An 18,421-nucleotide genomic window follows, 5' to 3' on the forward strand; every position below is an offset into this window, starting at 1 on the left:
TTCTGCTAACAGTTCTGTGGTTTCAGGTCTTATATGCAAGTCTTGAATGCATTTGGAGTTAATTTTTGTGTATCGTGTAAGATAGTGGCGCAGTCCCATTCTTCTGCGTGGGGCTGTCCAGTTTTCCCACACCCTTGATTAAAGAGACTGTTCTTTCCCCCTCGTATACTCTTGGCTCCTTGGTCATACAGTCCTGGGCCATAGATGTGTGGGTTTCCTCCTGGGCTCTCTCTTCTGTGCTGGTGATCTGTGTGTCTGTGTTTAAGCCAGTACGCCAGCCATCACTAGAGGTTTGTAATACAGTTTGAGACCAGGGAGCCTGATGCCTCTAGCTTTGTTCTTTCTTAAGATTGCTTTGGTTATTCAGAGTCTTTTGTGGTTCCATACAGATTTTAAAGATTCTTTGCCTTATGTCTGTGAAGTGTTTGGAATTTTGATAAGAATTGCATTGAATCTCTAGATGGCATTGGGTAATATAGGCTTTTTAACACTTAATTCTTCTAATCCATGAGTATGGAATGTCCATTTACTTGTGTTGTCTTCAGTTTCTTTCCTTAATGGCTTGTAGTTTTCAGTATATAGGCTTTCACCTCCTTGGTTACATTTTTCCCAAAGTATTTCGGGGTTTTTTTTTTTTTTGATGCAGTTTTAAATATGATTGTTTTTTTAAATTTATTTTTCTGTTAGTTCATTATTAGTATATCAATATGGAACAGATTTTTATGTAGTTTTTATCCTGCAACTTTACTGAATTGTTTATTTTAATCGTTTTTTGTTGTTTTTAGTGTTTTTTACATATAATATGTCATCTGAATAGAGTGACCTTTACTTCTTCCTTCCAATATGGATGCCTTTTATTTATTTATTTTTCTTGTGTAACTGCTCTGGCTAGGATTTCCAGTAGTACAGTTGACCCTTGTCCGATGTGGGTTTGAATTGTGTGGTGCACTTAATACTTTTTTTTTTTTTTCAGTAAATACAGACATTGCTGTAAATGTATTGTCCTTTTGGATTTCTTTTCTTTTCAAATATTTATTTAAATTCTAGTCACTTAGCATACAGTGCACTATTGGTTTCAGGGCAGTTCAGTGATTCATCACTTGCACAGAACACCCAGTGCTCATCATAACATATTCTCTCCTTAATCCCATCACCCAGCTCGTCCATCCCCCAGCCACCTCCCTTCTATCAAACCACAGTTTGTTTTCCAGCATCAGGAGCTTCCTGTCGTTTGTTTCCCTCTCTTGTTCTTTGTATTCCCCGTCCCATTTGTTGATGTGTTTTGTTTCTTAAATTCCACAGGAGTGAAATCATATGGTATTTGTTTTTCTCTGACTGACTTATTTTGCTTAGTGTAATACACACTAGCTCCATCATGATTTTCTTTTTTTTAAGATTTTATTTATTTATTTGACAGACACAGCAAGGGAGGGAACACAAGCAGGGGGAGTGGGAGAGGGGGAAGCAGGCCTCCCGGTGAGCAGGGAGCCCGGTGTGGGATTCGATCCCAGGACCCTGGGATCATGACCTGAGCCGAAGGCAGATGCTTAACAACTGAGCCGCCCAGGTGCCCCAAGCTCCATCAGGATTTTCTTAATCACATTCTTTTTCTCTAGCTTTCTTTGTTTTAAGACTATAGTCTATAATACGTATAACATTCAAAATATGTGTGAATCAACTCTGTGTTATTGATAAGGTTTCTGGTCAACAGTAGGCTATTAGTAGTTCAGTTTTGGGGGAGTCAAAAGTATACTCCGATTTTCACCTGCACAGGGGTTTGGCACCCCTAATCCCTGCATTGTTCATTCAAGGGCCAACCGTATGTTGAATAAAAGTGGAGAGAGGGCACCTGGGTGGCTCAGTCAGTTAAGTGTCTCCTTCAGCTCAGGTCATGATCCTGGAGTCCCAGGATCGAGTCCCACATCGGGCTCCCTGCTCAGTGGAGAGTCTGCTTCTCCCCCTGCCTCTGCTCCTTCCCCTGCTCATTCTCTCTCTCTGCCTCTCTCTCTCTCTCAAATAAATAAATAAAATCTTTAAAGAAAAAGTGGAGAGAGTGGGCTTCCTTGTCTTGTTCCTGATCTCTTTAGAGTAGAAGCTTTCGGCTTTCACCATTGCATAGGATGTGGCTTCTCAGGTATGGCCTTTATTATGTTGAGTTACGTTCTCTGTATACCTGTTTTGTTGAGAGCTTTTATCAAAATGGGTGTTGCATTTTCTCAAATGCTTTTTCTGCTTCTGTTGAGATGATCATATGATTTTTATCCTCTGTTTTGTTAATGCGGCCTATTACTTGGATTGATTTGTGGATGTTGAACTCCCCTTGCATCCCTGAAATAAATCTGACTTGTTCATACCTCTTTCTGTATGGTTGAATTTGGTTTGCTGTTACTTTGTTGAGGATTTTTATATCTACGTTCATCACAGATACTGGTCTGTAATTTACTTGTGGTATCTTGGTAGGGTTTGATAAGGGCAATGCTGGCCTCCTAAAATGGGTTGGAAAGCATTCCTTCCTCTTGTTTTTTGTGGAGAAGATTGAGAAGGATTGGTATTCATTTTTCTTTGAATATTGGTAGAATTCACCAGTAAAGCCATCTGGTCCTGGGATCCTCTTTGTTGAGAGGTTTTTAATTACTCATTTCATCTTCATGGTGGTCATTGGTCAGTTCAGAATTCCTGTCTCTTCGTGATTCAGTCTTGGAAGGTTGTGTGTTTCTTGGAATTTTTTATTTTTTTATTATGTTAATCACCATATATTACATCATTAGTTTTTGATGTGGTGTTCCATGATTCATTTTTTGTGCATAACACCCAGTGCTCCACGCAGAATGTGCCCTCTTTAATACCCATCACCAAGCTAACCCATCCCCCACGCCGCTCCCCTCTAGAACCCTCAGTTTGTTTTTCAGAGTCCATCGTCTCTCATGGTTCCTCTCCCCCGCTGACTTACTCCCCTTCATTCTTCCCCTCCTGCTATCTTCTTCTTTTTCTTTTTTCTTAACATATGTTGCATTATTTGTTTCAGAAGTACAGATCTGTGATTCAACAGTCTTGCACAATTCACAGCGCTCACCATAGCACATACCCTACCCAAAGTCTATCACCCAGCCACCTCATCCCTCCCAGCCTCCCAAACTCAGCAACACTCAGTTTGTTTCCTGAGATTAAGAATTCCTCATATCAGTGTGGTCATATGATACATGTCTTTCTCTGATTGACTTATTTCACTCAGCATAACACCCTCCAGTTCCATCCGTGTCATTGTAAATGGCAAGATCCCATTCCTTTTTATGGCTGCATAATATTCCATTGTGTCTATATACCACTTCTTCTTTATCCATTCGTCTGTCCTTGGACATCTTGCCTCTTTCCACAGGTTGGCTATTGTGGACATTGCTGCTGTAAACACTGGGGTGCACGTACCCCTTCGGGTCCCTACATTTGTATCTTTGGGGTAAATACCCAGTAGTGCAATTGCTGGATCGTATGGTAGCTCTATTTTCAACTGTTTGAGGAACCTCCATACTGTTTTCCAGAGGGGTTGCACCAGCTTGCATTCCCACCAACAGTGTAGGAGGGTTCCCCTTTCTCCACATCCCCGCCAACATCTGTCGTTCCCTGACTTGTTAATTTTAGCCATTCTGACGGGTGTGAGGTGGTATCTCATTGAGGTTTTGATTTGGATTTCGCTGATGCCGAGCGATGTTGAGCACTTTTTCATGTGCCTGTTGGCCATTTGGATGTCTTCTTTGGAAAAATGTCTGTTCATGTCTTCTGCCCATTTCTTGATTGGATTATTTGTTCTTTGGGTGTTGAGTTTGATAAGTTCTTTATAGATTTTGGATACTAGCCCTTTCTCTGATATGTCATTTGCAAATATCTTCTCCCATTCTGTCGGTTGTGTTTTGGTTTTGTGGACTGTTTCTTTTGCTGTGCAAAAGCTTTTTATCTTGATGAAATCCCAATAGTTCATTTTTGCCCTGGCTTCCCGTGCCTTTGGCGATGTTTCTAGGAGGAAGTTGCTGCGGCTGAGGTCGAAGAGGTTGCTACCTGTGTTCTCCTTTAGGATTTGGATGGACTCCTGTCTCACGTTTAGGTCTTTCAACCATTCGGAGTCTATTTTTGTGTGTGGTGTAAGGAAATGGTCCAGTTTCATTCTTCTGCATGTGGCTGTCCAATTTTCCCAACACCATTTGTTGAAGAGAGTGTCTTTTTTCCACTGGACATTCTTTCCTGCTTTGTCAAAGATAAGTTGACCATAGAGTTGAAGGTCCATTTCTGGGCTCTCGATTCTGTTCCATTGATCTATGTGTCTGTTTTTCTGCCAGTACCATACTGTCCTAATGATGACAGCTTTGTAATAGAGCTGGAAGTCCGGAATTGTGATGCCGCCAGATTTGCTTTTCTTTTTCAATATTCCTCTGGCTATTCGGGGTCTCTTCTGGTTCCATACAAATTTTAGGATTATTTGTTCCATTTCTTTGAAAAAAGTGGATGGTATTTTGATGGGGATTGCATTGAATGTGTAGATTGCTCTAGGCAGCATTGACATCTTCACAATGTTGGTTCTTCCAATCCATGAGCATGGAACGTTTTTCCATTTCTTTGTGTCTTCTTCAGTTTCTTTCCTTCCTGAGTATTTTAGAGTTTTCTGAGTACACATCCTTTGCCTCTTTGGTTAAATTTATTCCTAGGTATCTTATGGTTTTGGGTGCCATTGTGAATGGGATCGACTCCTTGATTTGTCTCTCTTCTGTCTTGTTGTTGGTGTATAGGAATGCCACTGATTTCTGTGCATTGATTTTTTTTTTAATTTTTTTCTTGTTATGTTAATCACCATATATTACATCATTAGTTTTTGGTGCAGTGTTCCATGATTCATTGTTTGTTCATAACACCCAGTGCTCCATGCAGAACGTGCCCTCCTCAATGCCCATCACCAGGCTAACCCATCCCCCTACCCCCCTCCCCTCTAGAACCCTCAGTTTGTTTTTCAGAGTCCATCATCTCTCATGGTTCGTCTCCCCCTCTGACATACTCCCCTTTTCTTCCTCTCCTGTTATCTTCTTCTTTTTCTTTTTTCTTAAAATATGTTGCATTATTTGTTTCAGAAGTACAGATCTGTGATTCAACAGTCTTGCACAATTCACAGCACTCACCGTAGCACATACCCTCCCCAATATCTATCACCCAACCACCCCATCCCTCCCACCCCCAACCACTCCAGTAACACTCAGTTTCTTTCCTGAGATTAAGAATTCCTCATATCAGTGAGGTCATGTGATACATGTCTTTCTCTGATTGACTTATTTCACTCAGCATAACACCCTCCAGTTCCATCCACGTCGTTGCAAATGGCAAGATCTCATTCCTTTTGATGGCTGCATAATATTCCATTGTGTATATATACCACATCTTCTTTATCCATTCATCTGTCGATGGGCATCTTGGCTCTTTCCACAGTTTGGCTATGGTGGACATTGCTGCTATAAACATTGGGGTACACGTACCCCTTCGGGTCCCTACATTTGTATCTTTGTGGTAAATACCCAGTAGTGCAGTTGCTGGATCGTATGGTAGCTCTATTTTCAACTGTTTGAGGAACCTCCATACTGTTTTCCAGAGGGGTTGCACCAGCTTGCATTCCCACCAACAGTGTAGGAGGGTTCCCCTTTCTCCACATCCCCGCCAACATCTGTCGTTCCCTGACTTGTTAATTTTAGCCATTCTGACGGGTGTGAGGTGGTATCTCATTGAGGTTTTGATTTGGATTTCCCTGATACCAAGCGATGTTGAGCACTTTTTCATGTGCCTGTTGGCCATTTGGATGTCTTCTTTGGAGAAATGTCTGTTCATGTCTTCTGCCCATTTCTTGATTGGATTATTTGTTCTTTGGGTGTTGAGTTTGATAAGTTCTTTATAGATTTTGGATACTAGCCCTTTATCTGATATGTCATTTGCAAATATTTTCTCCCATTCTGTCGGTTGTCTTTTGGTTTTGTGGACTGTTTCTTTTGCTGTGCAGAAGCTTTTTATCTTGATGAAATCCCAATAGTTCATTTTTGCCCTGGCTTCCCGTGCCTTTGGCGATGTTTCTAGGAAGAAGTTGCTGCGGCTAAGGTCGAAAAGGTTGCTACCTGTGTTCTCCTTTAGGATTTGGATGGACTCCTGTCTCACGTTTAGGTCTTTCAACCATTTGGAGTCTATTTTTGTGTGTGGTGTAAGGAAATGGTCCAGTTTCATTCTTCTGCATGTGGCTGTCCAATTTTCCCAACACCATTTGTTGAAGAGACTGTCTTTTTGCCATTGGACATTCTTTCCTGCTTTGTCAAAAATAAGTTGACCATAGAGTTGAGGGTCCATTTCTGGGCTCTCAATTCTGTTCCATTGATCTATGTGTCTGTTTTTGTGCCAGTACCATACTGTCTTGATGATGACAGCTTTGTAATAGAGCTGGAAGTCCGGAATTGTGATGCCGCCAGCTTTGCTTTTCTTTTTCAGTATTCCTCTGGCTATTCGGGGTCTCTTCTGGTTCCATACAAATTTTAGGATTATTTGTTCCATTTCTTTGAAAAAAGTGGATGGTATTTTGATGGGGATTGCATTGAATGTGTAGATTGCTCTAGGTAGCATTGACATCTTCACAATGTTGATTCTCCCAATCCATGAGCATGGAACGTTTTTCCATTTCTTTGTGTCTTCTTCAATTTCTTTCCTGAGTATTTTATAGTTTTCTGAGTACAGATCCTTTGCCTCTTTGGTTAGATTTATTCCTAGGTATCTAATGGTTTTGGGTGCAATTGTAAATGGGATAGACTCCTTGATTTGTCTCTCTTCTGTCTTGTTGTTGGTGTATAGGAATGCCACTGATTTCTGTGCATTGATTTTATATCCTGCTACTTTACTGAATTCCTGTATGAGTTCTAGCAGTTTTGGGGTGGAGTCTTTTGGGTTTTCCACATACAGTATCATATCATCTGCAAAGAGTGAGAGTTTGACTTCCTCTTTGCCGATTTGGATGCCTTTGATTTCTTTTTGTTGTCTGATTGCTGTGGCTAGGACTTCTAATACTATGTTGAATAGCAGTGGTGAGAGTGGACATCCCTGCCGCGTTCCTGACCTTAGGGGAAAAGCTCTCAGCCTTTCCCCATTGAGAATGATATTCGCTGTAGGTTTTTCGTAGATGGCTTTTATGATATTGAGGTATGTACCCTCTATCCCTATACTCTGAAGAGTTTTGATCAAGAAAGGATGTTGTACTTTGTCAAATGCTTTTTCTGCATCTATTGAGAGGATCATATGATTCTTGTTCTTTCTTTTGTTAATGTATTGTATCACGTTGATTGATTTGCGGATGTTGAACCAGCCTTGCAGCCCAGGGATAAATCCCACTTGGTCGTGGTGAATAATCCTTTTAATGTACTGTTGGATCCTATTGGCTAGTATTTTGGTGAGAATTTTTGCATCCATGTTCATCAAGGATATTGGTCTGTAATTCTCTTTTTTGATGGGGTCTTTGTCTGGTTTTGGGATCAAGGTAATGCTGGCCTCATAAAATGAGTTTGGAAGTTTCCCTTCCATTTCTATTTTTTGGAAGAGTTTGAGGAGAATAGGTATTAATTCTTCTTGAAATGTCTGATAGAATTCCCCTGGGAAGCCATCTGGCCCTGGGCTTTTGTTTCTTGGGAGATTTTTGATGACTGTTTCAATTTCCTTAGTGGTTATAGGTCTGTTCAGGTTTTCTATTTCTTCCTGGTTCAATTTTGGTAGTTGATACATCTCTAGGAATGCACCCATTTCTTCCAGGTTATCTAATTTGCTGGCATAGAGTTGCTCATAATATGTTCTTATAATTGTTTGTATTTCTTTGGTGTTGCTTGTGATCTCTCCTCTTTCATTCATGATTTTGTTGATTTGGGTCATTTCTCTTTTCTTTTTGATCAGTCTGGCCAGGGGTTTATCAATCTTGTGAATTCTTTCAAAGAACCAGCTCCTAGTTTCGTTGATCTGTTCTACTGTTCTTTTGGTTTCTAGTTCATTGATTTCTGCTCTGATCTTTATGATTTCTCTTCTCCTGCTGGGTTTAGGCTTTCTTTGCTGTTCTTTCTCCAGCTCCTTTAGGTGTAGGGTTAGGTTGTGTATTTGAGACCTTTCTTGTTTCTTGAGAAAGGCTTGTATTGCTATATACTTTCCTCTCAGGACTGCCTTTGCTGTATCCCAAAGATTTTGAACAGTTGTGTTTTCATTTTCATTGGTTTCCATGAATTTTTTTAATTCTTCTTTAATTTCTTAGTTGACCCATTCATTCTTTAGTAGGATGCTCTTTAGCCTCCATGTATTTGAGTTCTTTCCAACTTTCCTCTTGTGGTTGAGTTCTAGTTTCAAAGCATTGTGGTCTGAAAATATGCAGGGAATGATCCCAATCTTTTGGTACCGATTGAGACCTGATTTGTGACCTAGGATGTGATCAATTCTGGAGAATGTTCCATGGGCACTAGAGAAGAATGTGTATTCCGTTGCTTTGGGATGGAATGTTCTGAATATGTCTGTGAAGTCCATTTGGTCCAGTGTGTCATTTAAAGTCTTTATTTCCTTGTTGATCTTTTGCTTAGATGATCTGTCCATTTCAGTCAGGGGGGTGTTAAAGTCCCCCACTATTATTGTATTGTTGTCAATGTGTTTCTTTGCTTTTGTTATTAATTGCCTTATATAATTGGCTGCTCCCATGTTCGGGGCATAGATATTTACAATTGTTAGATCTTCTTGTTGGATAGACCCTTTAAGTAGGATATAGTGTCCTTCCTCATCTCTTATTACAGTCTTTGTTTTAAAATCTAGTTTGTCTGATATAAGGATTGCCACCCCAGCTTTCTTTTGGTGTCCATTAGCATGGTAAATGGTTTTCCACCCCCTCACTTTCAATCTGGGGGTGTCTTTGGGTCTAAAATGAGTCTCTTGCAGACAGCATATGGATGGGTCTTGTTTTTTAATCCAATCTGATAGCCTGTGTCTTTTGATTGGGGCATTTAGCCCATTTACATTCAGGGTAACTATTGAAAGGTATGAATTTAGTGCCATTGTATTACCTGTAAGGTGACTGTTAACTGTCTGTTGTCTGTGTTCATTTCTGCTCTTTGCTGCTTTTAGGTTCTCTCTTTGCTTAGAGGACCCCTCTCAATATTTCTTGGAGGGCTGGTTTCGTGTTTGCAAATTCCTTTAGTTTTTGTTTGTTCTGGAAGCTTTTGATCTCTCCTTCTATTTTCAATGATAGCCTAGCTGGATATAGTATTCTTGGCTGCATATTTTTCTCGTTTAGTGCTCTGAAGATATCTTGCCAGTCCTTTCTGGCCTGCCAGGTCTCTGTGGATAAGTCTGTTGCCAATCTAATGTTTCTACCATTGTAGGTTACATATCTCTTCTCCCGAGCTGCTTTCAGGATTTTCTCTTTGTCTCTGAGACTCATAAGTTTTACTATTAGATGTCGGGGTGTTGACCTATTTTTATTGATTTTGAGAGGGGTTCTCTGTGCCTCCTGGATTTTAATGCCTGTTTCCTTCCTCACATTAGGGAAGTTCTCTGCTATAATTTGCTCCAATATACCTTCTGCCCCTCTCTCTCTCTCTTCTTCTTCTGGGATCCCAATTATTCTAATGTTGTTTCGTCTTATCGTATCACTTATCTCTCGAATTCTGCCCTCGTGATCCTGTAGTTGTTTCTCTCTCTTTTTCTCAGCCTCTTTATTTTCTATCATTTGGTCTTCTATATCGCTGATTCTCTCTTCTGCCTCATTTATCCTAGCATTTAGTGCCCCCATTTTTTATTGCACCTCATCAATAGCCTTTTTGATTTCGATTTGGTTAGATTTTAGTTCTTTTATTTCTCCAGAAAGGGTTTCTCTAATAACTTCCACGCTTTTTTCAAGCCCAGCTAGTATCTTTAAAGTCATGATTCTGAACTCTAGGTCCGACATCGTACTAATGTCCGTATTGAGTAGCTCCCTGGCTGACGGTACTACCTCTTGTTCTTTTTGCTGAGGTGATTTCTTTCGTCTTGTCATTTTGTCCAGAGGAGAATAGATGAATGAGAGAACAAAAGGCTAACAGGTTTACAACGTCCCCAGCAAATATACTGTATACAAATCAGAAAAGACCTGAAACCAGGGGAAAAGAAAGGGAAAGAAAGAAAAAAGAAAGAGAAAAAGAAAAAAAAAAGATAAAAAAGATAAAAACAAAAACAAAACAATTCAAAAAAGGCAGAATATGATCAAATATGATCAGGCTAGTGCATAGATCAGTGCCACACACTAGATTTTGGGCATATTTTGGTCTGTTAGAAAAAAGGGCCTCCTAAAATTTTAAAGGAAGAAAGACATATATGTACAAAATAAGGGTTGATACAATGAAGGGATGGAAGATGACTATAAAGATGAAAATTATAAAAGATTTTATAAAAGGACTTGGTAAGATAAGTTGTTTGAAAAAAGAAAGGAGATTTAAGGAAAAAAAAAAAGGAAAAAGGGAGAGAATGTGATCAGGCAGGAGACTAGAACAAAGCCATACACTAGTGGTTTAGGGTATATTTTGATCTGTTAGAAGAAACTGTACCTCAAAATTTTAAAGAGAGAACAACTTATATATATATGCCAAAAACAAGGATAACTACTATGAAGGGATAAAATATGACTCTAAAAATGAAAAAAAAATAAAAAATGTTTTTTTTTTAAAAAAGGGATTTATAAGATGTTGGTTGAAAAGGGGAAAAAGAAAAATAAAAAAAAAGTCAACAAAAATTAACTTTGATGAAATAATGAATCATGGTAAAAAAAAAAAAAAAAAAGAAGCCATGAATCTATGTGCAGTATTCTCCTAGCGCTGGAGTTCTCCCATTCTCCTTGATCGATCAACTTGGTCTTGGCTTGCTGGCTGTTTGTGTTGATCTTCTGGGGGAGGGGCCTGTTGCTGTGGTTTCCAAATGTCTTTGCCTGAGGCGGAATTGCCCCGCCCTTGTCGGTCCGGGCTAAGGAAGCTGCTCCAGTTTGCTCTCAGGAGCTTTTGTTCCCTGCAAGCTCTCGGTACAGCTTTGGAGGACCAGGGCGAAAATGGCGGCCTCCCAGTCTCCGCCCAGAGGAGCCGAGAACTCGGGGCCCCACTCCTCAGTGCGCCCCCAGAGAAAAGCAGTCACTCCCGTGTCCCCGGTCTCTGGCCGCACTCCGTGCTCACCCGGCCTGTGACCGAGCGTTTGTATCTCTGGCACCCGACCCCGCTCGGAGTCTCCAAACCCAGCAGATCCCTGCAGTGCGTTCCCGCACCGCTCCTCCCCGGGAAGGAAGGGGAGTCTCCCCGGATCTGCTGCTTGTTGGGTCCTTGCTGGGGGAGCCGTGCCCCGACTGGGCCGCAGATCACAGTTTATGGCCACCCCGAGCTGAGAGCCCGCGACTCTGCTCCGTATCTGCAGCCGGCTTCCCCGCCCCGACACCTGGGAGCTCTGCCGCACTCAGGCACCCCCGGTCTCTCTGTGACCCCAAGGGTCCTGAGACCACACTGTCCCGGGAGGATTCCACCCCCCCGCTTAGCCACTGGAGCGACGTCCCTCCGCCGAACCAACTTTTAAAAGGTCCGATTTTGTGCTCCGCGGCTCTAGCACTTGCCAGAAGCGGCCGACGGAGGCCCCTCCCCCGCCGTCTATCCTCCCGAATATCGCCTCGGATTCACTTCTCCGCACGTCCTACCTTCCAGTAAGTGGTCGCTTCTCTGTTCAGAGAGTTGTTGCTACTCTCCTGTTCGATCTTCTGTTGAGTTCGTAGGTGTTCAGAATGGTTTGATCCCTATTCAGCTGAATTCCTGAGACCAGACAAAATCTAGGTCTCCTACTCCTCCGCCATCTTGCTCCGCCCTGTGCATTGATTTTATAGCCTGCTACTTGACTGAATTCCTGTATGAGTTCTAGTAGTTTTGGGGTGGAGTCTTTTGGGTTTTCCACATAAAGTATCATATCATCTGCAAAGAGTGAGAGTTTGACTTCCTCTTTGCCGATTTGGATGCCTTTGATTTCTTTTTGTTGTCTGATTGCTGTGGCTAGGACTTCTAATACTATGTTGAATAGCAGTGGTGAGAGTGGACATCCCTGCCGCGTTCCTGACCTTAGGGGAAAAGCTCTCAGCTTTTCCCCATTGAGAATGATATTCGCTGTAGGTTTCTCGTAGATGGCTTTTATGATATTGAGGTATGTACCCTCTATCCCTATACTCAGAAGAGTTTTGATCAAGAAAGGATGCTGCACTTTGTCAAATGCTTTTTCTGCATCTATTGAGAGGATCATATGATTCTTGTTCTTTCTTTTGTTAATGTATTGTATCACGTTGATTGATTTGCGGATGTTGAACCAGCCTTGCAGCCCAGGAATAAATCCCACTTGGTCCTGGTGAATAATCCTTTTAATGTACTGTTGGATCCTATTGGCTAGTATTTTGGTGAGAATTTTTGCATCCATGTTCATCAAGGATATTGGTCTGTAATTCTCCTTTTTGATGGGGTCTTTGTCTGGTTTTGGGATCAAGGTAATGGTGGCCTCATAAAATGAATTTGGAAGTTTTCCTTCCATTTCTATTTTTTGGAACAGTTTCAGGAGAATAGGTATTAATTCTTCTTTAAATGTCTGATAGAATTCCCCTGGGAAGCCATCTGGCCCTGGGCTTTTGTTTCTTGGGAGATTTTTGATGACTGCTTCAATTTCCTTAGTGGTTATAGGTCTGTTCAGGTTTTCTATTTCTTCCTGGTTCAGTTTTGGTAGTTGATACATGTCTAGGAATGCACCCATTTCTTCCAGGTTATCTAATTTGCTGGCATAGAGTTGCTTGTAATATGTTCTTATAATTGTTTGTATTTCTTTGGTGTTGCTTGTGATCTCTCCTCTTTCATTCATGATTTTGTTGATTTGGGTCATTTCTCTTTTCTTTTTGATCAGTCTGGCCAGGGGTTTATCAATCTTGTGAATTCTTTCAAAGAACCAGCTCCTAGTTTCGTTGATCTGTTCTACTGTTCTTTTGGTTTCTATTTCGTTGATTTCTGCTCTGATCTTTATTATTTCTCTTCTCCTGCTGGGTTTAGGCTTTATTTGCTGTTCTTTCTCCAGCTCCTTTAGGAGGGTTAGTTTGTGTATTTGAGGTGTAGGGTTAGATTGTGTATTTGAGACTTTTCTTGTTTCTTGAGAAAGGCTTGTATTGCTATATACTTTCCTCTCAGGACTGCCTTTGCTGTATCGCAAAGATTTTGGACAGTTGTGTTTTCATTTTCATTGGTTTCCATGAATTTTTTAAATTCTTCTTTAATTTCCTGGTTGACCCATTCATTCTTTAGTAGGATGCTCTTTAGCCTCCATGTATTTGAGTTCTTTCCGACTTTCCTCTTGTGATTGAGTTCTAGTTTCAAAGCATTGTGGTCTGAAAATATGCAGGGAATAATCCCAATCTTACGGTACCGGTTGAGACCTGATTTGTGACCTAGGATGTGATCAATTCTGGAGAATGTTCCATGGGAACTTGAGAAGAATGTGTATTCCGTTGCTTTGGGATGGAATGTTCTGAATATGTCTGTGAAGTCCGTTTGGTCCAGTGTGTCGTTTAGTCTTTATTTCCTTGTTGATCTTTTGCTTAGATGATCTGTCCATTTCAGTCAGGAGGGTGTTAAAGTCCCCCACTATTATTGTATTGTTGTCAATGTGTTTCTTTGCTTTTGTTATTAATTGCCTTATATAATTGGCTGCTCCCATGTTCGGGGCATAGATATTTACAATTGTTAGATCTTCTTGTTGGATAGACCCTTTAAGTAGGATATAGTGTCCTTCCTCATCTCTTATTACAGTCTTTGTTTTAAAATCTAGTTTGTCTGATATAAGGATTGCCACCCCAGCTTTCTTTTGGTGTCCATTAGCATGGTAAATGGTTTTCCACCCCCTCACTTTCAATCTGGGGGTGTCTTTGGGTCTAAAATGAGTCTCTTGCAGACAGCATATGGATGGGTCTTGTTTTTTAATCCAATCTGATAGCCTGTGTCAGGCTGGTTTCGTGTTTGCAAATTCCTTTAGTTTTTGTTTGTTCTGGAAGCTTTTTATCTCTCCTTCTATTTTTAATGACAGCCTAGCTGGATATAGTATTCTTGGCTGCATATTTTTCTCGTTTAGTGCTTTGAAGATATCCTGCCAGTCCTTTCTGGCCTGCCAGGTCTCTGTGGATAGGTCTGTTGCCAATCTAATATTTTACCATTGTGGGTTACATATCTCTTCTCCCGAGCTGCTTTCAGGATTTTCTCTTTGTCTCTGAGACTCGTAAGTTTTACTATTAGATGTCAGGGTGTTGACCTATTTTTATTGATTTTGAGAGGGGTTCTCTGTGCCTCCTGGATTTTGATGCCTGTTTCCTTCCTCACATTAGGGAAGTTCTCTGTTATTATTTGCTCCAATATACCTTCTGCCCCTCTCTCTCTTTCTTCTTCTTCTGGGATCCCAATTATTCTAATGTTGTTTCTTCTTATCGAATCACTTATCTCTCGAATTCTGCCCTCGTGATCCTGTAGTTGTTTCTCCCTCTTTTTCTCAGCCTATTTATTTTCCATCATTTGGTCTTCTATATCACTGATTCTCTCTTCTGCCTCATTTATCCTAGCAGTTAGTGCCCCCATTTTTGATGGCACCTCATCAATAGCCTTTTTGATTTCGACTTGGTTAGATTTTAGTTCTTTTATTTCTCCAGAAAGTGTTTCTCTAATAACTTCCACGTTTTTTTCAAGCCCAGCTAGTATCTTTAAAGTCATGATTCTGAACTCTAGGTCCGACATCGTACTAATGTCCGTATTGAGTAGGTCCCTGGCTGACGGTACTACCTCTTGTTTTTTTTTGCTGAGGTGATTTTTTTCATCTTGTCATTTTGTCCAGAGGAGAATAGATGAATGAGAGAACAAAATGCTAACAGGTTTACAACGTCCCCAGCAAATATACTGTATACAATTCAGAAAAGACCTGAAACCAGGGGAAAAGAAAGGGAAAGAAAGAAAAAAGAAAGAGAAAAAAAATAAAAACAAAAACAGAACAATACAAAAAAAGCAGAATGTGATCAAATATGATCAGGCTAGTGCATAGATCAGTGCCACACACTAGATTTTGGGCGTATTTTGGTCTGTTAGAAAAAAGTGCCTCCTAAAATTTTAAAGGAAGAAAGACATATATGTACAAAATAAGGGTTGATACAATGAAGGGATGGCAGATGACTGTAAAGGTGAAAATTATAAAAGATTTTATAAAAGGACTTGGTAAGATAAGAAGTTGTTTGAAAAAAGAAAGAAGATTAAAAAAAAAAAGGAAAAAGGAAGAGAATGTGATCAGGCAGGAGACTAGAACAGAACCATACACTAGTGATTTAGGGTATACTTTTATCTGTTAGAAGAAACTGTATCTCAAAATTTTAAAGAGAGAACAATTTATATATATATATATGCCAAAAATAAGGGTAACTACTATGAAGGGATAAAATATGACTCTAAAAATGAAAAATAAAAAATGGTTTTTTTTTTAAAAAGAGATTGATAAGATGTTGTTTGAAAAAGGGAAAAAGAAAAAAAAGTTAACAAAAATTAACTTTGATGAACTAATAAATCATGGTAAAAAAAAAGCCATGAATTCTATGTGCAGTATTCCCCTAGCGCTGGAGTTCTCCCGTTCTCCTTGATGGGTAAACTTGGTCTTGGCTTGCTGGCTGTTCGTGCTGATCTTCTGGGGGAGGGGCCTGTTGCTGTGGTTTCCAAATGTCTTTGCCGGAGGCTGAATTGCCCCACCCTTGTTGGTCCGGGCTAAGCAAGCTGCTCGGGTTTGATCTCAGGAGCTTTTGTTCCCTGCAAGCTCTCCGTACAGCCTTGGAGGACTAGGGCAAAAATGGTGGCCTCCCAATCTCCGCCCGGAGGAGCTGAGAACTCGGGGCCCCGCTCCTCAGTGCGCCCCCAGAGAAAAGCAGTCACTCCCTTGTCCCTGGTCTCTGGCCGCACTCCGTGCTCACCCGGCCTGTGACCGAGCGTTTGTATCTCTGGCACCCGACCCCGTGTGGAGTCTCCAAACCCAGCAGATCCCTGCGGTGCGTTCCCGCGCCGCTCCTCCCCGGGAAGGAAGGGGAGTCTCCCCGGATCTGCCGCTTGTTGGGTGCCTGCTGCAGGAGCAGTGGCCCGAGTGGGCCGCGGATCACAGTTTATGGCAAACCCGAGCTCAGAGCCTGCGCCTCAGCTCCGTCTCTGCAGCTGGCTTCCCCGCTCCGATACCTGGGAGCTCTGGCGCACTCAGGCTCCCCCGGTCTTTCTGTGACCCCAAGGGTCCTGAGACCCCACTGTCCCGCGAGGGTTCCACCCCCGCTTAGCCACTGGAGCGACGTCCCTCAGTGGAGCCAACTTCTAAAAGGTCCGATTTTGTGCTCCGCGGCTCTAGCACTTGCCAGCAGCGGCCGGCGGAGGTCCCTCCCCCGCCGTCTATCCTCCCGAATATCGCCTCAGATTCACTTCTCTGCACGTCCTACCTTCCAGTAAGTGGTCGCTTCTCTGTTCAGAGAGTTGTTGCTACTCTCCTCTTTGATCTCCTGTTGAGTTCGTAGGTGTTCAGAATGGTTTGATCCCTATTCAGCTGAATTCCGGGGACCAGACGAAATCTAGGTCTCCTACTCCTCCGCCATCTTGCTCCGCCCCCTGTCTTTCATTCTCTTAAAGTTTTATTATATTGATCTGTTTTCACATATTAAACCAACCTCACTTTCCATCCCAGTTGGTCATAAAATATGTTTTTCCTATGTTGCTGGGCTTCATTTACTAAGATTTTGTTAAGGATTTTTCATCTCTATCCATAAGGGATATTGATGTGTAGTGTTGGAGTATTTTTGTTTTTGAGCTATCTGTGTCTGGTTTCAGTATCAGGGTAATTCTGGCCTCATAGAATTCATTAGTAAATGTTCTAACTCTCATGTTTTGGAAGAGTTTGTTAGGCATTAGTGTTAACTCTTCTTGCAGTGTTTGACAGAATTGAGCAGTGAAACCATTTGGGTTGCGGGCTTTTCTTCATGGGAAGTTTAATTGCTCACTCAATCACTTTACTTGCTATAGATCTATTCAGATTTTCTATTTTTTCCTGAGATGGTTTTGGTGGTTCATGAATTTCTGGGAATTTGTCTCTCTCATCTTTATCTTGGCTCTCTCTATAATAGTTCACAGAATTCCCTTATAATCTTTTTTTTTTTTTTTCATTTTTGTGAAGTCACTAAGCACACCTTCTCTTTCAGTCTTGATTTTAGTAATTTGACTCTTCTGGTGTTTTGTTTCGTTTCGTTTGGTTTGGTTTCCTCTTGGGCAGTGTGCAAGGTTTGTCAGTTTTGTTGATCTTTTCAAGAACCCATTTATTCCCCATTTATATTCTATATTGATTTCCTGTTCTGTACTTTATCATATTTTAACTTTATTCTTTATGTTCCCTCTCTTCTACTTGATTTGGGTTTTGCTTGCCTTTCTTTTTCTTGTTGGTTAAGGTGGAATGGCTGGATTGGTTTGAACCAATTCCTCCTCTTTCTTTGTTTATTTACTACTATAACTTTCCCTTAAGCACTCTTCGACTGCATTCTTTAAGTTCTGGTATGTTGCATTTTCTCGTCATTCATGGAAAAATACTTTCGGATTCTGTGTGATTTCTTCTTTTGCCCTATGTGTGTTTTTGAGTCCATGTCTCTGTGAGTTTCGCAAATTTTCTCTTGTCCTCAATGACTCATTGAATTCTACTGTTGTTAGAAAGTGTGCTTGGTATGGTTTCCACCTGAAATGTTTGAGGCATTCCACTTCTCTGAGGCCCCCCTTTAGGGTCCTCTGGCCAAAGCTTAAGGCTCTGGTTGCTGCAGTCTTCTGGCCCCCACTGCCTTCAGGACTGCATGTGGGCCCACATGGAGGGAGGACAGGGAGAGGAAAGTCCCTGGGGTCGGTGCCCTTTGGAAGGTCATAGTTCCACTAAACATAGAAGGAAGCTCCCCTCTCTGAGTTTGGGCTCCTGTTGGCCCCTTCACCAGACACCACCGATGGGATTGTCCAAGGGCCAGGATATGAGAGAATGAGGAAAACAAGAAAGAAGAAAGAAAAGGAAGCCCAGGGCACTGCTGTGCTTTGTGGGGATTAGGAGTCGCATTTTTCGACTTGGAGCCGAAGCTAGCAGCTTCCCCTGAGCGTTCTCTGCCTGTGCCCCACAGCTGACGTGTGAGTTTCCACCTACTTCTGATTCAAGTGTGACGCTGGAGGGAAAATGGCAAACTCACCACCACTGGAGGTCCTTTAAATCCTGGTCTTCTTCCCCAATCTACCCAGCACTATTTTCTTCTGAGGGTCCTCCAGTAGCTGCCCCTGCATTCTGTCCAGGCTTT

Source organism: Zalophus californianus, chromosome 14 (genome assembly GCF_009762305.2).
Source record: "Zalophus californianus isolate mZalCal1 chromosome 14, mZalCal1.pri.v2, whole genome shotgun sequence".
Taxonomy (NCBI): Eukaryota; Metazoa; Chordata; class Mammalia; order Carnivora; family Otariidae; genus Zalophus; species Zalophus californianus.